The 26,255-nt window shown below is 38.5% G+C and overlaps 1 pseudogene; it reads left to right on the forward strand.

Moving 5' to 3' along the window:
* LOC129393059 (centriole and centriolar satellite protein OFD1-like) overlaps positions 1 to 26,255 on the forward strand; it is a 54,036-nt pseudogene that overhangs the window by 25,037 nt on the left and 2,744 nt on the right.

Raw genomic sequence — 26,255 nt, forward strand, 5'->3', positions numbered from 1 at the left:
AGAAAAATACTGAAAGAATAAATGTCCAGAAGGTAATAAAAAGTATAATCAGGACTGTGGTATAAAAGAGTCCGGCTAAGGGCTGCCTCACTGTGGGAAAACCAAATACGAATCTAAACAGGCTGGCTGGCACTAAAGGATATGGGTACTAGGACAGACCAGGCTTTTTCTTATTACAACTCCATTGGCCCATGGTCACATTAAAAGTTGAAGGCCAGCTGATGGACTTTATGTAAACACCAGGGCTACACATTCAGTACTGACTCAACCCTTAGGGCCACTATCTGAAGCTTTAAAACTATTATAAAAGCCACAGGAATCTCAGAGAAAAAAGCTGTTCTGGTAAGGAGGTGTGTCATCAAAGGATGGGAAGTTCAACATGAATTCCTATACCTCCTGAATTGTCCAGTTCCCTTGTTAAGGAAAAAAAATTACTCCAAAAACTGAAAGCACCAATTACATTTCAGCTGCAAAAACACAACAACAACAACAACAACAACAAAAAACTTTCTTTCTGACTCTCCAAAAAAGCATGGTGCTAACCCTTATCATCCTGCAGGCTAAGGAATGGAAAATTTATAGAAAGAAAGTGCAAGCAGCAAATTAGAATTGCAGGTGGGATAAAAAAATTCTTTCACTTAGTTAATAACATTCCTGGAGTATGGGTTAAAGGCAACCCACTTGGATTAGCTGTACATCATGCACGGGTGGTAGTCATGTTAAAACCAAAAGAAACTCTGATTTGGGTTCATCAGTACCCAGTCCCCTGAGAAGCTATTCCAGGTATCTGTAAATATTTAAACTGGCCTTATCAACATGAAATCTTAGCTCGATGTCAATTGCTCTAAAACACTCCACTTTTGGAACATGTGTATTTTAATAAATCTCATTCCAGCAAGTGCTACCTGATTTGCAGTCCTAAATTTAAAGAATGTATTCTTTTATATCTGCTTAGCCCCAGTTAGTCACCCTATATTTGCATTTCAATAAAACAAATAAGTTGTTCAACTCACCTGGACCAGGCTCCCGCAAGTTCAAAGACTCTCCCACAGTCTTTAAGGAAGCATTGACTTTGAAGCCTACAACCTGCCAAATGTTAACTGTTCCTTGTTGCAGTATGTGGATGACCTTCCTCTAGCAGCCCCAACCCAGGATGACTGTTATCAAAAAACTCAAGACCTCCTCCATCTCCTATGAAAAACAGGCTAAAATTATCTTTTAAAAAAGGACTAATTATTCTTAAAAATGTCAAATATGTAGGTTTCATAGTAAGCCATGTGGAATGCCAGCTTGGCCATAAGCAGAAACAGGCTGTTTGTGCACTCCTGACACAAACCACTAGGCATTACATTAAAAAATTCTTAAAAGAAGAAAAATTCCACCATATCTAAGTCACAAATTTTTCACTGATGGCTAAGCCATTATATAATATTACAAAAGGGGTAAAAACGAAACCCTCCTCTGGCAAACTAAACAGCAAATATCATTTAAAAAAATCAAAAAAACCCTTAACTCAAGTCCCAGCCTTTGGTCTGCCAAATGTAACTTAGCCTTTCTTTCTGTACCGGCATAAATGAAAAGAAATGGCTATATGGTTCTTCACTGAAATTATAAAATTATAGCATTGTCCAGTCAAATACTTATCTAAACAATTAGACTCTGTGGCACTAGGATGGCCTCCTTTCCTTAAGGCATTAGCCACCACTGCCTTGCTAATGCAAGAGGATAACACACTTACTTTGAGACAGCAGCTAACAGTCCATGTGCCACACTCAGTCAAAACTTTGATGAACAAATAAGGCATCACTAGTTGTCAAATCTGAGAATAACGCAGTACCAAGGACTTCTATATGAAAACCCTTACATTACTTAAAATACAGCAAACAACTTAAGCCCGACCACCCTTCTCCCAGTCAAATTTGATGCTCCCCTCCATAACTGTGTCTAAACAGGGGATCACGTATTTTCTGAACCAGGAGATCTTACAGATCAATCCCTCAAAAACCCAGATGTTGAATATTTCATAACTGAAAGAGTTTTGAGCTAGAAAAAAATCCAACAAGCCGAGTATGCAGTGGTAACATTAAACTCAATGATAGAAGCTCGATCTTTGCCTACTGGAACATGAGACCAAAAGGCAAAATTAATAGACCTAACAAGAGCCCTTTTGCTGCAAAAGAAAAAAAGGTCCATATTTAAACACATTCTAAATATGCTTTTACCACACTACATGTTCATAGAACTATATATAAAAAGAAAATTTCTTAACAACTGGAGGCAAATAAATAAAGTGGACAGAAAAAATCCTACAGCTCTTAGCAGCTGTATATGCTCCGAAAAAGTGGCAATAGTGCATTATCTGGAACACCAAAAGGCAGGGACATCAAAAGCCAAAAGAAACAGGAAAGCTAACACTTTCCCCACATAACCTTGATATAAATAAGCACCCAAAAAATGATGCCGACCCTCTACTCATACTACATAGCCCCAAAACAACATAGCCAGGCCCACTGCTACTCAGTTAATAGCTCTAACTAAATGTCAACCTGTGCCAAAAGAAGAAAACGTGCTTTCCCATAAAGAATAAAATGATACTAATGCCTTCGATTAAATTTATCCTATAAAATGATTTTTTTAAAAAACAGAAAAATTTGGCAAGACAAGGGTTCAAATGAAAAGAAAACATGTTTTTCTCTGTGTAGCTATCTCACTCCAAAGACAGTTATAAAATAACACTGTCTAAAAAGTTGAGGCCAAGGGAATGGGTCACAAATACCCCACACTGAAGCAAAGTTCAAAAGGAAAGCAAATTACTTTACTGTCTCTCCTTCTCTGAAGCATTAATTATGACTATGTTTACCAATGCTTGTATTTCGTAAAATCTGTATGTTCCTGTTTCTCTTTCAACCTAGGTGCAAAACCCAGCTATGCAAGGCAAGAAGTTATGCAAGTCAACAATTATGCTGTAAATTACATAACTGTTCATTGTATAATTAGGTGCTTTAGGTCTGCTTCTGTAAGTTTGCTCATAAAAACCCTTCTCAGTCTTTATTCAATACTCAGCCTTTTTGGATATAAGCTCACTGAGCTGGTGCACCTAAATAAATCCTCCTGTTTCCCCATATCAGCCTCACTCATAATACTCTGTTTCCATCAACACCAGTCATATTTCCAAAGTTTTTATCTTTTTTTGAGACAGAGTCTTGCTCTGTCACCCAGGCTGGGGTGCAGTCTCACCTTACTGCAGCCACTGCCTCCTGGGATGAAGGAATTCTCCTGCCTCAGCCTCCTGAATAGCTGGGACTATACACACACCACCATGCTTGACTAATTTTTGTATTTTTATTTATTTATTTTTTCTTTTTTTATTATACTTGAAGGTTTACGGTACATGTGCACAACGTGCAGGTTAGTTACATATGAATACATGTGCCATGTTGGTGTGCTGCACTCATTAACTCATCATTTAACATTAGGTATATCTCCTAATGTTATCCCTCCCCTCTCTCCCCACCCAACAACAGGCCCCAGTGTATGATGTTCCTCTTCCTGTGTCTGTATATTCTCATTGGTCAATTCCCACCTGTGAGTGAGAACATGCCGTGTTTGGGTTTTTGTCCTTGCCATAGTTTGCTGAGAATGATGGTTTCCAGCTTCATGCATGTCCCTACAAAGGACATGAATTCAACATGTTTTCTGGCTGCATGGTATTCCATGGTGTATATGTGCCACATTCTCTTGATCCGGTCTACCATTGTTGGACATTTGGGTTGGTTCCAAGTCTTTGCTATTGTGAATAGTGCCACAATAAACATACGTGTACATGTGTCTTTACAGCAGCATGTATTGTAATCTTTTGTGTGTATACCCAGTAATAGGGATGGCTGGGTCAAATGGTATTTCTAGTTCTAGATCCCCGAGGACTTGCCACACTGACATTCACAATGGTTGAACTAGTTCACAGTCCCACCAACAGTGTAAAAGTGTTCCTATTTCTCCATATCCTCTCCAGCACCTGTTGTTTCCTGACTTTTAATGATTGCCATTCTAACTAGTGTGAGATGGTATCTCATTGTGGTTTTGATTTACATTTCTCTGATGGCCAGTGATGATGAGTATTTTTTCATGTGTCTTTTGGCTGGATAAATGTCTTCTTTTAAGAAGTGTCTGTTCGTATCCTTCATCCACGTTTTGATGAGGTTGTTTCTTTTTTTTTCTTGTAAATATGTTGGATTTCATTGTGGCTTCTGGATATTAGCTCTTTGTCAGATAAGTAGGTTGCAAAAATTTTCTCCCATTTTGTAGGTTGCCTGTTCTCTCTGATGGTAGTTTCTTTTGCTGTGCAGATGCTCTTTAGTTAAATTAGATCCCATTTGTCAATTTTGGCTTTTGTTGCCATTGCTTTTGGTGTTTTAGACATGAAGTTCTTGCCCATGCCTATGTCCTGAATGGTATTGCCTACATTTTCTTCTAGGGTTTTTATGGTTTTAGGTCTAACATTTAAGTCTTTAATCCATCTAGAATTAATTTTTGTGTAAGATGTAAGGAAGAGATCCAGTTTCAGCTTTCTGCATATGGCTAGCCAGTTTTCCCAGCACCGTTTATTAAATAGGGAATCCTTTCCCCATTTCTTGTTTTTGTCAGGTTTGTCAAATATCAGATGGTTGTAGATATGTGGCATTATTTCTGAGGTCTCTGTTCTGTTCCATTGGTCTATATCTCTGTTTTGGTACCAGTACCCTGTTGTTTTGGTTACTGTAGCCTTGTAGTATAGTTTGAAGTCAGGTAGCGTGATGCCTCCAGCTTTGTTATTTTGGCTTAGGATTGACTTGGAAATGCAGGCTCTTTTTGGGCCCCATATGAACTTTAAAGTAGTTTTTTCCAATTCTGTGAAGAAAGTCATTGGTAGCTTGATGGGGATGGCATTGAATCTATAAATTACCTTGGGCAGTATGGCCATTTTCACGATATTGATTCTTCCTACCTATGAGCATGGAATGTTCTTCCATTTGTTTGTATCCTATTTTAATTCATTAAGCAGTGGTTTGTGGTTCTCCTTGAAGAGGTCCTTCACGTCCCTTGTAAGTTGGATTCCTAGGTATTTTATTCTCTTGGAAGCCATTGTGAATGGGAGTTCACTCATGATTTGGCTCTCTATTTGTCTGTTATTGGCGTCTAAGAATGCTTGTGATTTTTGCACATTGATTTTGAATCCTGAGACTCTGCTGAAATTGTCTGTCAGCTTAAGGAGATTTTGGGCTGAGACAATGGGGTTTTCTAGATATGCAATCATGTCATTTGCAAACAGGGACAATTTGACTTCCACTTTTCCTAATTAAATACCATTTTTTCCTTCTGCCTGATTGCCCCGGCCAGAACTTCCAACACTATATTGAATAGGAGTGGTGAGAGGGGGTATCCCTGTCTTGTGCCAGTTTTCAAAGGGAATGCTTCCAGTTTTTGCCCATTTAGTATGATATTGGCTGTGGGTTTGTCATAGATAGCTCTTATTATTTTGAGATATTCCCATCAATACCTAATTTATTGAGAGTTTTTAGCATGAAGCATTGTTGAATTTTGTGAAAGGCCTTTTCTGCATCTATTGAGATAATCATACGGTTTTTGTTATTGGTTCTCTTTATATGCTGGATTATCTTTATTGAGTTGTGTATATTGTACCAGCCTTGCATTCCAGAGATGAAGCCCACTTGATCATGGTGGATACGCTTTTTGATGTGCTGCTGGATTTGGTTTGCCAATATTTTATTGAGGATTTTTGCATCGATGTTCATCAGGGTTATTGGTCTAAAATTCTCTCTTTTTTGTTGTGTCTCTGCCAGGCTTTGGTATCAGGATGATGCTGGCCTCATAAAATGAGTTAGGGAGGATTCCCTCTTTTTCTATTGATTGGAATACTTTCGGAAGGAAAGGTACCATCTCTTCCTTGTACCTCTGGTAGAATTTGGCTGTGAATCCATCTTGTTCTGGACTTTTTTTGTTTGGTAAGCTATTAATTATTGCCTGAATTTCAGAGCCTCTTATTGGTCTCTTCAGAGATTCAACTTCTTCCTGGTTTAGTCTTGGGAGGGGGTATGTGTCGAGGAATTTATCCATTTCTTCTAGATTTTCTAGTTGATTTGCATAGAGGTGTTTACAGTATTCTCTGATGGTAGTTTGTATTTCTGTTGGATCGTAGTGATATCCCCTTTTTCATTTTTTATTGCATCTGTTTGATTCTTTTCTCTTTTCTTCTTTACTAGTCTTGCTAGATGTCTATCAATTTTGTTGATGTTTTCAAAAAACCAGCTCCTGGATTCATTGATTTTTTGAAGGGTTTTTGTGTCTCTATTTCCTTCAGTTCTGCTCTGATCTTAGTTATTTCTTGCCTTCTGCTAGCTTCTGAATGTGTTTACTCTTGCTTCACCCACTTTCCGACACTCCCCAGTGAGATGAACCCGGTACCTCAGTTGGAAATGCAGAAATCACCCGTCTTCTGCTTCACTCACACTGGGAGCTGCAGGCTGGAGCTGTTCCTATTCGCAATCTTGGCTCCACCCCCAGTGTGGTTTCTTTTTCTGTGTCAGGTGTTCTCAATGTTCAGCTCTGATTCACGAGTGAGGAAATGTAGTGTTTGGTTTTCTGTTCCTGTGTTACTTTGCTGAGGATGATGGTTCCATCTTTATCCATGTCCTTGCAAGGGACATGATCTAATTGCTTTTTGAAGCTGCAAAGTATTTCTTTGTGTATATATACTACATTTTCTGTATCTAGTTGATAATGTTCTCTGAGTAAAGTCGGCATTTGAGTTGATTCTATGTCTTTGCTACTGTTAATTGTACTGCAATAAACATACACGTGCAGGTATCTTTCAAATATGAAACATTTGTATTTTGGGGGTAGATAGCCAGTAATGACATTGCTCGGTCAATGGTGTTTCTAGATCCTTGAACAAATTACCACACTGTCTTCCACAGTGTCGACACTAATTTACTTTCCCTCCAACAGTTTAGAAGTCTTCCTGTCTCTCCACAGACTTTCCAGCATCTGTTATTTCTTGACGTTTTAATAGTCACCATTCTGACAGGCCTGAGGTGGTATCTCATTGTGACTCTGATTTGTATTTCTCTACTGATTAATGATGTTGAGCTTTCTGAGTTAAAAAAAACCTTTTAAGAGAAAATAGGTCAAGAAAACAATCAAGATGATTACTCAAAGACACCACATACAGGGTTTAATTAGATAGATTTGATAACAAACATTTATAAGGCCATGAGCAATAGTGTTAGTGCCAAAGCTAAGAACTTTTAAAAATAAGATTAGCACCTGTTTTACAGTACATGTGTCATATTCCTCTGAAGTTTGAAGGACCAATAACTCTTTTCTTACTCTAACCTGGTCTTCCAATATTAGCTCTTCAGTAGCCATTTCACCTGAGTTTTTAACACTGTTCTGGAGAAAGAAAAATATTATTTGCCCAACTTATAAGATGGAGATACAAAGGGGCTGGAAACTAGAACAGGAAACAGTTGGTGAAAAATCAGCACTTCTGTAAAATTTCCACCAACCTTTCTTTTCAAGCGGTTTCTTATTTCTTCTTCAGAACACTCCAGAATAGGAAATTTTAAAGTATTTTCATCGACAAGACACAAAGATATTTGCTCTCATTTTAGGCTGTTTCAATTTTTATGTCTTCAGATTTACTGAAGCTCAATCTGTTGTTAAAGTTATTTAATAGTTTTTTTTTTTTAATCCAAGTAATTGTGCTTCTTATCTCTAGATTTTTCAGGTTTTCTTTTTTAATTTGTCTTCTGGCAGGACTTTTTTAAGGAATCAGAGGGACTGATGGGGTTGAGGAGGATACTTATTATGTAGATGCACCGGCCCACTCAGATTAACTTCTGAAGGACTGAGCCCTGAACAAAGAGTTAAGTTACCTTTTGAGCATTCTGCCTTTTCCCATCAGGCAATGCAAGACTTTCCAATTATGGAGATTTGCAACAAGCAAACACTGGCTGAGGCTGCTGGCTTATTGGTAGGGTTTGGCGAAGTGAAGTTATCTTGTGGCATTAATTCCTTTGCCCCCCATGGCCACTGGTCCCCCGTATTAGTTCCTACACTTACATAGCATGAGGAAATTCCTCAGCCGCCAGCTATGTTTTCAGCTAGTTGAACAAACACATTTTTGGTTGATGGGGAAAGCTCAGGCATTGACTGATCAAAATGCTTACTTCTAGCCTTTTTGACAGTTAGCAGCAGAATTCCAGGGCCGGCTCCTTGTCTATCAACTCGTAATAGTGCTGTGCATCCTTTAGACCAAAAAGGTAGCTCTGGCTTTAAGGAGCTGTGTTAGTATAGATCACTGAATGTTACAGTCTGGGTATCCGATTTGTGGTCTCCATCTAGATGTTTGAGACTGCTGCTGTTAAACCTTTCTTGTGTCAAACCACCGCGGACTGCTTCTGTTTTTGTTTTGTTTTGCTTTGTTTTAAGATTATGATCATCCCCGTCCTGGCAGGCATCAAAGTACAAGAGAATAGGCCCTTTATAGGAGGGAGGGGCTTCTTCATGTTGATCTATAAACTCTCCTTCTTTTTCTCCCTCTGATTTAATATATACCTCAAACCAGAATTCACAGGGTAAGCACTTAGGGTCATAATATACATATAGCTGATTATTTCCTGGGTCACAGACTGAATAAGGGGTGATTGGTTTTCTTACATACAACTGAGTTTCTGCTTACACATTCTTTAATTTCTTTTAATTCCTGTTCCAATCTCACTGATATTCCCATGTTGATCTTTTATCTTTCATCTGTCATTTTTTATTTTTTCATACTTAAAACTGCAGGTTTAAAGTTTTTGTCTAAAAAGTTTAGGACAGTTTCAGTTTGTGTTTTTACTTCACATTAGCCATAATTTTGTGGGATTTTTTGTGCTTTTATTTTTTAGAACACTATATTTAAAATATTATAAGATGTTAACTCTGATAGTCAGGTATTCTTTATTTATTCAAGATGTGCCCTTTGTTGTTTAAGGCTTAGCTGGAATTCCAACAGCGTTTTGACAGAGTGTAATATAAAAAGATCAATTTTTAAAATTGGGTCTGTATTAACACTCCCCGTTATCATGTAGGGAGATAGCTTAAAATTCTGCATTAGCCTTCACCTTCTTCTCACATTAAAACTATAGCTAATTTTCTGAATTAATGCTTAGAGTTTTGTGCATTTTTGAAAATATCTTCTGTTATGTTTATGTAACTAAGTTTTTAAATACCTCAGGTTATTTTAATACTTTTGAACATCAAGATTTTTTTTTGAAATAAAGATCTATTCATCTTTTACTTTATTTTACACGTTGTCTATTTTATACATCAACTGTATCCTTTGCTCCCAGGACTTAAATGTTAGTTTCCTGTGCTTAACATTTTTAACCATAAATCAGTTCTGCATCAGACAAAACAGAGATAAGTGTGCCTCATCAATAATTTATGTAACCCCTAAAGGGTAGAACAAACTCAATAAATTAGCACAGATGTTATTCTTCACACCTTCCTAGATCAGAAATCCCAGCCTCACTGTGCGAATGTGGAATTTAACTTTTGAAACGTCATCTGTGCCTGGATGGTTGAATGGAAAGACTGCAAAAAATTTCCCAGCAGTTTCAACTTGTCTTTCTTGATTAACTCTTTGATTGGTTGATATAAATAATTATTGGTTTCCAAGGTCTAGACAATTTTTTAATTACTTGTTATTTATGAAGCGATAATTGTATTTTCACATGAGTTTATTTATATTTAGAAGATTTATAATTTTACCTGTTACTAACGTTGAGTAAAGTAAGTCAATCTACTAATTTGGATTCCTGAATATTAGGTGGTAATAGTATAAAGTCGGTTTTGTTTTGTTTTTGCTTTGTTCTTAAATAAGGTTATCAATTCCATATAAAATACATTAGGCAGGATTCTATATTACCAAGTACGTTTTGGTTGTATATAAAAAACTTATAAAATAATTTGCTTACATGGAGACTGTCAATATCTAAATGAAAGAACAAGAGAATAAGCCTGTAATTATGCAGTAGGATCAAAAAGTATAAAGACTCCTGGCATAAGCCTGCTTATCTTGTTAGGAAAAATGGCAAGATCACCATGGCTGAAGCATAGTGTGGAAGGGGAACAATTATTGATGAGCTCATGGAGCTGACACACATTCCTTGTGATTTTCTAGGGTTTTCTATAGATCAATAGATTTTACTCTAAGCCTGATTCATGACTGGGAGTGGAATTCTTAAGGTTGCTTTTAACATCTAGTGGTTAGATGCTAGAAATGAAGATAAATATTCTAAAATCTAAGTATTTTAATATCTAGAGTCTCAGGTGCCTATAAAAAATTGATAGCGTTGGACTATATCTTCTGAAAATTGTAAAGAAAGGCATACGTGTAGAACTTTCTGATATTATATTTTCAAGGTTTCTTAACCCAATCTGTGTTTTTTATAAATCACAGAGATGTTAAGAAGCTTTTGAAAAATTTGGTTGTTCAAGTTGAGATAAATGGGGTGAAGTCAATTATGTTGATTTATGATTAGAAGCTAAACCATAGAGTTTATATTTCTCCCCTTTTCTTTCTCATTACATTTTTATAATTTCTGTGCAACGCTAATATAGCAAATGAAACTCTAGACAGTCTAAGTTTCTGGGGTCCCAAGAAAGAAAATTCAGTCACTGATGATTGGTGAAGAGCTAAATTTCACTACAGCTGGAAGGCATACACAATACACATAAACATATGTATATTGGCACACCACATTATGCATACACATTATGCATACCGTTTTTATAAGACAGATACTGAATGTGTCTTTTGGTGTGTGTGTGTGAACATTTTTCTTTTTTTATTATTATACTTTAAGTTTTAGGGTACATGTGCACATTGTGCAGGTTAGTTACATGTGTATACATGTGCCATGCTGGTGCACTGCACCCACTAACTCGTCATCTAGCGTTACGTATATCTCCCAATGCTATCCCTCCCGACTCGCCCCACCCCTCAACAGCCCCCAGAGTGTGATATTCCCCTTCGTGTGTCCATGTGATCTCATTGTTCAATTCCCACCTATGAGTGAGAATATGCGGTGTTTGTTTTTTTGTTCTTGTGATAGTTTACTGAGAATGATGATTTCCAATTTCATCCATGTCCCTACAAAGGACATGAACTCATCAATTTTTATGGCTGCATAGTATTCCATGGTGTATATGTGCCATATGCAGCCAAAAAACACATGAAAAAATGCTCATCATCACTGGCCATTAGAGAAATGCAAATCAAAACCACAATGAGATACCATCTCACACCACTTAGAATGGCAATCATTAAAAAGTCAGGAAACAACAGGTGCTGGAAAGGATGTGGAGGAATAGGAACACTTTTACACTGTTGGTGGGACTGTAAACTAGTTCAACCATTGTGGAAGTCAGTGTGGCGATTCCTCAGGGATCTAGAACTAGAAATACCATTTGACCCAGCCATCCTATTACAGGGTATATACCCAAAGGACTATAAATCATGCTGCTATAAAGACACATGTACACGTATGTTTATTGCAGCATTATTCACAATAGCAAAGACTTGGAACCAACCCAAATGTCCAACAATGATAGACTGGATTAAGTAAATGAATGTGTCTTATGATACAAAATTTGCTAGAATCTTGTAATAAAGAAGCCAAGCAAATACCAGGTTTTCAAGAATTATAGTTGGGGCTAGATAATTCTTCTTTTGCAGAAGCTGTTAAACAGAAATAACCATCAAGTACTCTCTACTGTTTAAGAAAGATATTTGATAGATGATTTTAAAGTAGACATCTAGGATTCAATATATTTATGCTCTTTCTTGTTTTAAAAGAATCCAAACAAATAAGCACCTGACGTACAGATTCTCTTCTTAATGCTAGAGAGTAATCCACAAAGCAAAACCCCTACAGAGAGAGACTTTGCTTTCTCCCTGAGATTAAAAGATTGCTGCTCAATACAAAAAAAAGTTATTTAATATATGAAGGAAAAGCTATGCTAGTTAGGCACATTCCTGGGACCAGGCAGACAATGTGAAATCTAGACATTAGCAGACTTTAAGTGGTGTATGTGGGCTGGCATTATCGATAGAATTCAAGTTATTCCGGGCTAAATTGTATGTAGAGAAATATATTTGTTGGAGTTTTTACTTGGCTCAGTAATTTTTCAATGAGTCAGAGATCCAGATATTGGTACATTTTAACTGGTGTAAGTGCATTGGCATTATTTATGGAAATCAAGTTATTCAAATGAAACTTGTAGCTAGGGAGGTGTATTTCTTAATGTGTGTCATTTTCCTATTCCTGTGTCCCTGTGTTCTCATCGTTCAATTCCCACCTATGAGTGAGAATATGCAGTGTTTGGGTATTTCTCCTTGTGATAGTTTTCTGAGAATGATGGTTTCCAGCTTCATCTATGTCCCTACAAAGGACATGAATTCAACATTTTTTATGGCTGCATAGTATTCCATGGTGTATATGTGCCACATTTTCTTGATCCAGTCTATCATTGTTGGACATTTGGGTTGGTTCCAAGTCTTTGCTATTGTGAACAGTGCCACAATAAACATACGTGTGCATGTGTCTTTATAGCAGCATGTTTTGTAATCTTTTGTGTATATACCCAGTAATAGGGATGGCTGGGTCAAATGGTATTTCTAGTTCTAGATCCCTGAGGACTTGCCACACTGACATTCACAATGGTTGAACTAGTTCACAGTCCCACCAACAGTGTAAAAGTGTTCCTATTTCTCCACATCCTCTCCAGCATCTGTTGTTTCCTGACTTTTAATGATTGCCATTCTAACTAGTGTGAGATGGTATCTCACTGAGGTTTTGATTTACATTTCTCTGATGGCTAGTGATGATGAGCAGTTTTTCATGTGTCTTTTGGCTGCATAAATGTCTTCTTTTAAGAAGTGTCTCTTCATATCCTTAGTCCACTTTTTGATGGGGTTTTTTTTTGTTTTTCTTGTAAATTTGTTGGAGTTCATTGTGGCTTCTGGATATTAGCCCTTTGTCAGATAAGTAGATTGCAAAAATTTTCTCCCATTCTGTAGGTTGCCTGTTCACTCTGATGGTAGTTTCTTTTGCTGTGCAGAAGCTCTTCAGTTTCTTTAGATCCCATTTGTCCATTTTGGCTTTTGTTTTGTTTTGCGTGAATTTGATCCTTTCATTAGGATATTAGCTGGTTATTTTTCTTGTTAGTTGATGCAGTTTCTTCCTAGCCTCAATGGTCTTTACAATTTGGTATGTTTTTGCAGTGGCTGGTACTGGTTGTTCCTTTCCATGTTTAGTGCTTCCTTCAAGAGCTCTTTTGGGGCAGGCCTGGTGTGACAAAATCTCTCAGCATTTGCTTCTTTGTAAAGGATTTTATTTCTCCTTCACTTATGAAGCTTCATTTGGCTGGATATGAAATTCTGGGTTGAAAATTCATTTCTTTAAGAATGTTGAATATTGGCCCCCACTCTCTTCTGGCTTGTAGAGTTTATGCTGAGAGATCAGCTGTTAGTGTGATGGGGTTCCCTTTGTGGGTAACCCAACCTTTCTCTCTGACTGTCCTTAACATTTTTTCCTTGTTTTCAACTTTGGTGAATCTGCCAATTATGTGTCTTGGAGTTGCTCTTCTTGAGGAGTATCTTTGTGGCGTTCTCTGTATTTCCTGAATCTGAATGTTGGCCTGCCTTGCTAGATTGGGGAAGTTCTCCTGGATAATATCCTGCAGAGTGTTTTCCAACTTGGTTCCATTCTCCCCGTCACTTTCAGATACACCAATCAGACGTAGATTTGGTCTTTTCACATATTCCCATATTTCCTGGAGGCTTTCTTTGTTTCTTTTTATTCCTTTTTCTCTAAACTTCTCTTCTCCACTTCATTCATTTCATCTTCCATCACTGAGACCCTTTCTTCCAGTTGATCCAGTAGCAGATTCAGTACAGATCCAGTAGTAGCTGTATCTCATACAGCAGTGGTCATCCAGCAAATTCCAACTGATCTGCTACTGAGGCTTGTGCATTCATCACATAGTTCTCTTGCCTTGGTTTTCAGTTCCATCAGGTCCTTGAAGGACTTCTCTGCATTGGTTATTCTGGTTAGCCATTCGTCTAATTTTTTTGTCAAGGATTTTAACTTCTTTGCCATGGGTTTGAACTTTCTCATTTAGCTTGGAGTAGTTTGATTGTCTGAAGACTTCTTGTCTCAATTGGTCAAAGTCATTCTCCATTCAGCTTTGTTCCATTGCTAGTGAGGAGCTGCATTCCTTTGGAGCAGGAGAGGTGCTCTGATTTTTAGAGTTTTCAGTTTTTCTGCTCTGTTTTTTCCCCCATCTTTGTGGTTTTGTCTACGTTTGGTCTTTGATGATGGTGACATACAGATGGGGTTTTGGTGGGGATGTCCTTTCTGTTTGTTAGTTTCCCTTCTAACAGTCAGGACACTCAGCTGCAGGTCAGTTGGAATTTGCTGGATGACCACTCCAGACCCTGTTTGCCTGAATATCAGCAGCAGAGGCTGCAGAACAGCGGATATTGGTGAACAGCAAATATTGCTGCCTGATCGTTCCTCTGGAAGTTTTGTTTCAGAGGAGTACCCTGCTGTATGAGGTGTCAGTCAGCCCCCAGTGGGGGAATGTCTCCCAGTTAGGCTACTCGGGGGTCAGGGACCCACTTGAAGATGCAGTCTTTCCATTCTCAGATCTCCAGCTGCATGCTGGGAGAACCACTATTCTCTTCAAGCTGTCAGATAGGGACATTTAAGTCAGCAGAGATTTCTGCTGCATTTTGTTTGGTTATGCCTTGCCCACAGAGATGGAGTCTACACAGGCAAGCAGGCCTCCTTGAGTTGCGGTGGGCTCCACACAGTTCGAGGTTCCCAGCCTCTTTGTTTACCTACTCAAGCCTCAGCAATTATGGGCGTCCCTTCCCCAGCCTCGCTGCCCCTTGGAGTTTAATCTCAGACTGCTGTGCTAGCAATGAGTGAGGCTCCTTGGGCATAAGACCCTCTGAGCCAGGCACAGGATATAATCTTCTGGTATGCCATTTGCTAAGACCATTGGAAAAGTGCAGTATTAGGGTGGGAGTGACCCGATTTTCCAGGTGCTGTCTGTCACCCCTTTCTTTGACTAGGAAGGGAATTCCCTGACTCTTTGCACTTCCCAGGTGAGGTGATGCCACACCCTGCTTTGGGTCATGCTCACTATGCTGCATCCACTGTCCTGCACCCACTTTCCAACACTCCGCAGTGAGATGAACCCGGTACCTCAGTTGGAAATGCAGAAATCATCCGTCTTCTGCATCGCTCTTGCTGGGAGCTGTAGACTGGAGCTGTTCCTATTTGGCCATCTTGGCTCCACCTAATTTTTATATTTTTAGTAGAGACGGGTTTTCACCATGTTGGCCAGGATGGTCTCAAGCTCCTGACCAAGATATCTGCAAGCCTCAGCCTTCTAAAGTGCCAGGATTACAAGCATGATCCACCACACATGGCCAGGTTATTATTATTTTTTTTTGTACTTGTGATAAGTGAAAAGGAAGGATAAGACGCACACATATGCCAAGTAGGGCACTCTGGTCACTCAATTTTCTGCTAATGCCTCCTCATCTGGCTCATGCTGATTATATGCAGAAATTGTTTTGGAAATGTTTTATTATTATTGAAAAAGTAAACTCCTAGGAGTAGCATTCAGAGTCCAACATTATTCTTCCTTAACAACTGTAGTACCCACTTCACAGCATAACATAGTTACAGTGAGTAACTGAGTAAGCAGGTATTAATTGCTGAGAACAGTGCCTCATGATGGTGGTGAGGTGGAGTAATCTTTACAAAAAAAAGAGAAAAGAAATTTTTCAGAGCATTTTCTTGAGTAACAGAAGGCTTTTTGCCACCTGATGCTCTTGGGTTTTCCATTATTAGAACTTCATATTCATGAATTTTATTTTTCCAATCTAGCCTTTACCACAGACAGAGGGAACTTCAAGACAAAAGTGAATTTTCAGTTGTCAACAAGCTAAATTTTAAGGACAATGACTAATTTGACTCACCTTTTAAAGGTAAGTTTCAACATAAGTACCAGTTTTTATAAGTTGAAGATGTAGAAAAATTAGTTTTGGTGAAACATATCTATTGGTATCAAAAAAAAGCAGCTACAAATTGGAACATTTTTATTCTGTGATAAAACTACAAGTACAGCTGTGTCACCTCATTTTCCTATCATGAAACTTTTTATGGTTGTGTCTGTTTACTTTTAAAAATCTCAGCATGACAAATTTCAGAGTTTGGGCTAAGCTCATAAATACATCATTAACTTATCAGATTTAAAATGAGTGATTTTAGAGAACGTATTTCTTCTGAGGTGGGCAGATCATGAGTCAGGAGATTGAGATTATCCTGGCTAACACAGTGAAACCCCATCTCTACTAAAAATACAAAATATTAGCCGGGCATGGTGGCAAGCACCTGTAGTCCCAGCTACTCTGGAGGCTGAGTCAGGAGAATGGCATGAACCTGTGAGGTGGAGCTCGCAGTGAGCCAGGATCACACCACGGCACTCCAGCCTGGGCTACAGGGTAAGATTCCATCTCAAAAAAAAAAAAAAAAAAAAAAAAGGAAATAAAGGGTATTCAATTAGGAAAAGAGGATGTCAAATTGTCCCTGTTTGTAGACTACATGATTGTATATCTAGAAAACCCCACTGTCTCAGCCCAAAATCTCCTTAAGCTGATAAGCAACTTCAGCAAAGTCTCAGGATATAAAATCAATGTACAAAAATCACAAGCATTCTTATACACCAACAACAGACAAACAGAGAGCCAAATCATGAGTGAACTCCCATTCACAATTGCTTCAAAGAGAATAAAATACCTAGGAATCCAACTTACAAGGGATGTGAAGGACCTCTTCAAGGAGAACTACAAACCACTGCTCAATGAAATAAAAGAGGATACAAACAAAAGGAAGAACATTTCATGCTCATGGGTAGGAAGAATCAATATCCTGAAAATGGCCATACTGCCCAAGGTAATTTACAGATTCAATGCCATCCCCATCAAGCTACCAATGCCTTTCTTCACAGAATTGGAAAAAACTACTTTAAAGTTCATATGGAACCAAAAAAGAGCCCACATCGGCAAGTCAATCCTAAGCCAAAAGAACAAAGCTGGGGGCATCACACGACCTGACTTCAAACTATACTACAAGGCTACAGTAACCAAAACAGCATGGTACTGGTACCAAAACAGAGATATAGATCAATGGAACAGAAAACAGCCCTCAGAAATAGCGCCGCATATCTACAACTATCTGATCTTTGACAAACCTGAGAAAAACAAGCAATGGGGAAAGGATTCCCTATTTAATAAATGGTGCTGGGAAAACTGGCTAGCCATATGTAGAAAGCTGAAACTGGATCCCTTCCTTACACCTTATATAAAAATCAATTCAAGATGGATTAAAGACTTAAACCTTAGACCTAAAACCATAGAAACCCTAGAAGAAAACCTAGGCATTACCATTCAGGACATAGGCATGGACAAGGACTTCATGTCTAAAACACCAAAAGCAATTGCAACAAAAGCCAAAATTGACAAATGGGATCTAATTAAACTAAAGAGGTTCTGCACAGCGAAAGAAACTACCATCAGAGTGAACAGGCAACCTACAAAATGGGAGAAAATGTTCACAACCTACTCATCTGACAAAGGGCTAATATCCAGAATGTACAATGAACTCAAACAAATTTACAAGAAAAAAACAAACAACCACATCAAAAAGTGGGCGAAGGACATGAACAGACACTTCTCAAAAGAACACATTTATGCAGCCAAAAAACACATGAAAAAATGCTCATCATCACTGGCCATTAGAGAAATGCAAATCAAAACCACAATGAGATACCATTTCACACCAGTTAGAATGGCGATCATTAAAAAGTCAGGAAACAACAGGTGCTGGAGAGGATGTGGAGAAATAGGGACACTTTTACACTGTTGGTGGGACTGTGAACTAGTTCAACCATTGTGAATGTCAGTGTGGCAAGTCCTCAGGGATCTAGAACTAGAAATACCATTTGACCCAGCCATCCCATTACTGGGTATATACCCAAAGGACTATAAATCATGCTGCTATAAAGACACATGCACACGTATGTTTATTGCAGCATTATTCACAATAGCAAAGACTTGGAACCAACCCAAATGTCCAACAATGATAGACTGGATTAAGAAAATGTGGCACATACACACCATGGAATCCTATGCAGCCATAAAAAATGAAGAGTTCATGTCCTTTGTAGGGACATGAATGAAATTGGAAATCATCATTCTCAGTAAACTATCGCAGAACAAAAAACCAAACACCACATATTCTCACTCATAGGTGGGAATTGAACAATGAGATCACATGGACACAGGAAGGGGAACATCAAACTCTGGGGACAGTTGTGGAGTTAGGGGAGAGGGGAGGGATGGCATTGGGAGATATATCTAATGCTAGATGATGAGTTAGTGGGTGCAGTGCACCAGCATGGCACATGTATACCTATGTAACTAACCTGCACAATGTGCACATGTATCCTAAAACTTAAAGTATAATAATAAAAAAAGAAGGCACCTCTCAGGTTTTAATATGTACAATAAACTGAAGATCTTGTGCAGAAAAAAAATATATGTGTATATATATATATATATATATATCTTCCTTTATATGGAATACAAGGGTGTTATTTTTCTTTAAATTTACTGATTATGTTGATTTCCTCAGATTTAGAAAACCTCATTTTTTAGTGAAAGAGTGGAGATAAAAGAATATTAAGAGTCCAGAATCTGGTGTCCTGGCTATGGCCCTGCCTTAGACTGTTTCTCTTTGTCATCACTTTGTAAGTGTAAAATAAGCATGTAGAGCTTATCATCTCTAAGATTCTTTCCAGCTTGAGAAATCTTTTGAGAAATCTATATTTGTATGTAACCCACTGGTTAGTCTTGTAAAAGTTATCTTCAAATCTGGAAGTATAATATTTTGCAAAGTTAAATGAGTGGGCTTAGTAAATTTTGTGAATGTTTGTTAAAGTCTTTGGTTAAATCACTGTCATTTCAATAGAATTCTAATGATTATCAACAAGCCATTTGAATTCTTCACCGTCACTGAGTTGACTTTCCTGTTGAGCAATCCAATTCTGTATACAAAGTTAATTATTTCAAGTACAAGAACACTCTGACAAGCAAGTACTTTGGCAAGTGGTTATGTGTGGAACTTCACAAAATCCTCTTAGGAAAAGGTGCACCTAACTACTTTGGCTGCAGTTCCCATGCTCCAGCTAGTTACCTCCCCATGTCACTGCTCTCCTTTTTCTTGCTATTATTGTTAAGGAAGGACTCATGGGAGAACCATTTATGCCTCATGTAGATGCAGGAAACGTGCCCAGGTGTCTTGAAATGGATGAGTTCTCTTCTGGAGGTATGCCTCATGTGGATGCATATCTGGAGGTATGTCTCATGTGGGCACTGCTGCAGCTGCTGTGCCAATCTCATATCAGCACCCAAGGAAGGTCTTTATTTTAACAAAAAAATCAGCAGGGTCAGGACTGTGTACTCTGTGTACTGTGTATTCTGTGAATATTTCATGTATCCCTGAAGGTCTTTTTGTAGGTGTAAATTAGTCAAAGTATTGACTTGGGTCTTATAGTGTCATTATGTTGTTAATGACATTTCTGAAGTAATTTCTGTGTTAACACGTAAAGACCCTGCTGAGGAAGGGACACATTGCATGAAGGAATTCTCATTTTGGCTTCTAGATCAGTTGCCTAAAATTATTTTCATTAACTATTCAGTGTCTAGCATACTAGGTGGACTTTTCCCCATAACTCTTCTGCAAAAACTATCCCATGTGGGCCTATGATCTGGAGAAATCATTATGAAACATTGAAATAATAGTTAAGGCCCATTATATAACTTTAGTGTGATGGAAATATTTAAATATTATTTCTTTTTCCATCTATATGCTTCCTTCGTGTCTTAAGAAATCAGGGGAAAAGAGGTTGTGGTTCCAAGATGGCCGAAAAGGAACAGGTCCAGTCCACATTTCCCAGCGTGAACAGTGCAGAAGAGGGGTGATTTCTGCATTACCACCTGAGCAAATGGCACACAAGGAGACTATATCCCATGCCTGGCTCACAGGGTCCCATGCCAATGGAGCCTCACTCATTGCTAGCACCGTAGTCTGAAATCAAACTGCAACACAGCAGCGAGACTGGGGGAAGGGCTCCCTCCATTGCTGAGGCTTGAGTGGGTAAACAAAGTGGCCTGGAAGCTGGAACTGGGTGGAGTCCACCCCAGCTCAAGGAGGCCTTCCTGCCTCTGTAGACTCCACCTCTGGGGGCAGGACATAACAGAACAAAGGGCAGCAGAAACCACTGCAGAATTAAATATCCTTGTCTCACCGGTTTGAAGAGAGTAGTGGCTCTCCCAGCATGGAGTTTGAGATCTGAGAACAGACAGACTTCCTCCTCAAGTGGGTTCCTGAAACCCAAGTAGCCTAACTGGGAGGCACACCCCAGTAGGGGCAGACTGACACCTCACATGGCTGGGTAACCTTCTGTGATGAAACTTCCAGAGGAATGAGCAGGCAGCAACATTTGCTGTTCAGCAATATTCGCTGTTCTGCACCCTCTGCGGTTGATAACCAGGCAAACAGGTCTGGAGTGGTCGTCCAGCAAACTCCAACAGACCAGCAGCTAAGGGTCCCAACTGTTAGAAGGAAAACTAACAAACAGAAAGGGCATCCACACTGAAACCCCATATGTATGTCACCATCATCAAAGACTAAAAGGTAGATAAAACCACAAAGATGGGGAAAAAACAGAGCAGAAAAGCTGAAAATTCTAAAAATCAGAACACCTCTCATCCTCCAGAGGGACACAGCTCCTCCCCAGCAACAGAACAAAGCTGGATAGAGAATGACTTTGATGAGCTGAGAGAAAAAGGCTTCAGATGATCAAACTTCTCTGAGCTATAGGAGGAAATTCAAACCCATCACAAAGAAGCTAAAAACCTGGAAAAAAGATTAGAGGAATGGGTTACTAGAATAATCACTGTAGAGAAGTCTTTAAATGACCTGCTGGAGCTGAAAACCATGGTGTGAGAAGTAGGTGATGATTGCACAATCTTCAGTAGTTGATTCCATCAATTGGAAGAAACGGTATAAATGACTGAAGATCAAATTAGTAAAATGAAGTGAGAAGAGAACTTTTGGGAAAAAAGAATAGAAAGAAAAGTACAAAGCCTCCAAGAAATATGGGAATATGTGAAAAGACCAAATATACATCTGAGTGGTGTACCTGGAAGTGACGGGGAGAATGGAACCAAGTTGGAAAACACTCTGCAGAATATTATCCAGGAGAACTTCCCCAATCTAGCAAGGCAGGCTAACATTTAAATTCAGGAAACACACAGAATGCAACAAAGATATTCCTCGAGAAGAGCAACTCCAAGACACATAATTGGCAGATTCACCAAAGTTGAAAACAAGGAAAAAAATGTTAAGGACATTTCACACTAACAGCTGATCTCTCAGCATAAACTATACAAGCCAGAAGAGAGTGGGCACCAATATTCAACATTCTTAAAGAAAAGAATTTTCAACCCAGAATTTCATATCCAGCCAAATGAAGCTTCATAAGTGAAGGAGAAATAAAATCCTTTACAGAGAAGGAAATGCTGAGAGATTTTGTTACCACAAGGCCTGCCCTAAAAGAGCTTCTGAAGGAAATACTAAACATGGAAAAGAACAACTGGTACCAGCAACTGCAAAAACATGCCAAATTTTAAAGACCATCAGGGCTAGGAAGAAACTGCATCAACTAACGAGCAAAATAACAAGCTAACATCATAATGACAGGATCAAATTCACACATAATAATATTAACATTAAACATAAATGGTCTAAATGCTCCAATTAAAAGACACAGACTGGCAAATTGGATAAAGAATCAAGACCCATCAGTGTGCTGTATTCAGGAAACCCACCTCATATGCAGAGACACACATAGGCTCAAAATAAAGGGATGGAGGAAAATCTATGAAGCAAATGGAAAACAAAAAAAGGCAAGGGTTGCAATCTTAGTCTCTGACAAAACGGACTTAAGCCAACAAACATCAAAAAGAAAAAGAAGGCCATTACATAATAGTAAAGGGATCAACTCAACAAGAAGAACTAACTGTCTTAAATATACATGCACCCAACACAGGAGCACCCAGATTCATAAAGCAATCTTTAGAGACATACAGAGAGACTTAGACTTCCAAAGAATAATAATGGGAGACTTTAACACCCCACTGTCAATACTAGACAGATCAACGAGACAGAAAGTTAACAATGACATCCAGGATTTGAACTCAGCTCTGCACCAAGCAGATCTAATAGACATCTGCAGAACTCTTCACCCCGAATCAACAGAATATACATTCTTCTCAGCACCACACCACACTTATTCCAAAATTGACCACATAGTTGGAAGTAAAGCACTCCTCAGCAAATGTAAAAGAACAGGAATTATAACAAACTGTGTCTCAGACCACAGTGTAATCAAACTAGAACTCAGGGTTAAGAAACTCACTCAAAACCTCTCAACTACATGGAAACTGAACAACCTGCTCCGGTATGACTACTGGGTACATAACGAAATGAAGGTAGAAATAAAGATGTTCTTTGAAACCAATGAGAACAAAGACACAACATACCAGAATCCCTGGGACATATTTAAAGCAATAAGTACAGGGAAATTTATAGCACTAAATGCCCACAAGATAAAGCAGGAAAGATGTGCAATTGACACCCTAACATCACAATTAAAAGAACTAGAAAAGCAAGATCAAACACATTCAAAAGCTAGCAGAAGGCAAGAAATAACTAAGATCAGAGCATAACTGAAGGAGATAGAGAGAAAAACAACAGTTCAAAAAATCAATGAATCCAGGAGCTGGTTTTTGAAAATACCAACAAAATTGATAGATCCCTAGGAAGACTAATGAAGAAGAAAAGAGAGAGGAATCAAATAGACACAATGAAAGATGATAAAGAGGATATCACCACCAATCCCACAGAAATACAAATCTGCAATCAGAGAATACAATAAACTAGAAAAACTAGAAGAAATGCATAAATTCCTGGACACATACACCCTCCCAAGACTAAACAAGGAAGAAGCTGAATCTCTGAATAGATGAATAACAGGTTCTGAAATTGAGGCAATAATTAATAGCTCATCAACCAAAAAAAAAGTCCAGACCAGACAGATTCACAGACAAACTCCACCAGAGGTACAAAGAGGATTTACTACCATTCCTTCTGAAACTATTTCAATCAATAGAAAAAGAGAGAATCCTCCCTAACTCATTTTATGAGGCCAGCATCATCCTGATACCAAAGCCTGGCAGAGACACAACAAAAAAGAGAATTTTAGCCCTTACTCCTGATGAACATCAATGCAAAAATCCTCAATAAAATACTGGCAAACAGAATCCAACAGCACATCAAAAACTTATCCACCATGATCAAGTTGACTTCATCCCTGGGATGCAAGGCGGGTTCAACAAACGCAAATCAATAAATGTAATGCATTACATAAACAGAGCCAACGACAAAAACCACATGGTTATCTCAATAGATGCAGAAAAGGCCTTTGACAAAATTCAACAACGCTTCATGATAAAATATCTCAGTAAATTAGATACTGATGGCATGTATCTCAAAATAATAAGAGCTATTTATGACAAACCCACTGCCAATATCATACTGAATGGGCAAAATCTGGAAGCATTCCCTTTGAAAACTGGCACAAGACAGGGATGCCCTCTCTCACCACTCCTATTCAACATAGTGTTGGAAGCTCTGGCCAGGGCAATCAGTCAAGAGAAAGAAATAAATGGTATTCAATTAGCAAAAAAGGAAGTCAAATTGTCCATGTTTGCAGATGACATGATTGTATATCTAGAAAACCCCATCGTCTCAGCCCAAAATCTCCTTAAGCTGATGAGCAATTTCAGCAAAGTCTCAGGATACAAAATCAATGTGCAAAAATCACAAGCATTCTTAGACACCAATAACAAACAGAGAGCCAAATCATGAGTGAACTCCCATTCACAATTGCTTCAAAGAGAAGAAAATACCTGGGAATCCAACTTACAAGGGATGTGAAGGACCTCTTCAAGGAGAACTACAAACCACTGTTCAATGAAATAAAAGAGGATACAAACAAACGGAAGAACATTCCATGCTCATGGGTAGGAAGAATCAATATTGTGAAAATGGCCATACTGCCCAAGGTAATTTATAGATTCAATGCCATCCCCATTGAGCTACCAATGACTTTCTTCACAGAATTGGAAAAAAACTACTTTAAAGTTCATATGGAACCAAAAAAGAGCCCACATTTCCAAGTCAATCCTAAGCCAAAAGAACAAAGCTGGAGGCATCACGCTACCTGACTTCAAACTACACTACAAGGCCACAGTAACCAAAACAGCATGGTACTGGTACCAAAACAGAGATATAGATGAATGGAACAGAACAGAGCCCTGAGAAATGATACCACACATCTACAACCATCTGATTTTTTACAAATCTGACAAAAACAAGAAGTGGGGAAAAGATTCCCTATTTAATAAATGGTGCTGGGAAAACTGGCTAGCCATATGTAGAAAGCTGAAACTGGATCCCTTCCTTACCCCTTATACAAAAATTAATTTAAGATGGATTAAAGACTTAAATGTTAGACCTAAAATCATAAAAACCCTGGAAGAAAACCTAGGCAAAACCATTCAGGACATACGCATGAGCAAGGACTTCATGCCTAAAACACCAAAAGCAATGGCAACAAAAGCCAAAATTGACAAATGGTGTCTAATTAAACTAAAGAGCTTCTTCACAGCAAAAGAAACTACCATCAGAGTGAACAGGCAACCTACAGAATGGGAGAAAATGTTCGAAATCTACTCATCTGACAAAGGGCTAATATCCAGAATTTACAAAGAACCCAAACGAATTTACAAGAAAAAAAACAGGCAACCCCATCCAAAAGTGGGTGAAGGATATGAACAGAAACTTCTCAAAAGAAGACATTTATGCAACAATCAGATATATGAAAAAAATGCTCATCATCACTGGCCATCAGAGAAATGCAAATCAAAACCACAATGAGATAGCATCTCACACCAGTTAGAATGGCGATCATTAAAAAGTCAGGAAACAACAGGTGCTGGAGAGGATGTGGAGAAATAGGAACACTTTTACAATGTTGGTGGGACAGTAAATTAGTTCAATCATTGTGGAAGACCGTGTGGCTATTCCTCAAGGATCTAGAAGTAGAAATATCATTTGACCCAGCCATCCCTATTACTGGGTATATACGCAAAGGATTATAAATCATGCTGCTATAAAGACATATGCACACGTATGTTTATTGCGGCACTATTCACAATAGCAAAGACTTAGAACCAACCCAGATGTCCATCAGTGATAGACTGGATTAAGGAAATGTGGCATATATACACCACGGAATACTATGCAACCATAGAAAAAGATGAGTTCATGTCTTTGTGGGGATATGGATGAAACTGGAAACCATCATTCTCAGCAAACTATCACAAGGACAAAAAACCAAACACCACATGTCTCACTCATAGGTGTGACTTGAACAATGAGAACAGTTTGACACAGGAAGGGGACTATCACACAGCAGGTCCTGTCTTGGGGTGTGGGGAGCGGGGAGGGATAGCATTAGGAGACATACCTAATGTAAATGATGAGTTAATGGGTGCAACACACCAACATGGCACATGTATACATATGTAACAAACCTGCACATTATGCACATGTACTGTAGAACTTAAAGTATAATATTTTAAAAAAGTAAAAAAAATAAGGAATTGGGGAAATAGATTTCGTATTTCAATTTTTGGAAAAGCTGTAACACTGGTTTAACTTAGCACTATACAAAAACTGGCCATCAGACTTCTCTTGTCTGTCCCACTTTCTTATTCCAGCCTTCTTTAAGATTACCAACTTTCCTTGCTGGAGGTGGAGGGAGATGGGAAGAGAGATGCTGGAGCTTTGCACTTTGTTCCAGGGCTGAGCAAACATCCAGGATCCTTTCTTTTGGGATCAAAGTGTTTAATCCTCAAATATGAAAGATAATTTCTCAAG

The sequence above is a fragment of the Pan paniscus genome, chromosome Y (assembly GCF_029289425.2).
Source record: "Pan paniscus chromosome Y, NHGRI_mPanPan1-v2.0_pri, whole genome shotgun sequence".
NCBI lineage: Eukaryota > Metazoa > Chordata > Mammalia > Primates > Hominidae > Pan > Pan paniscus.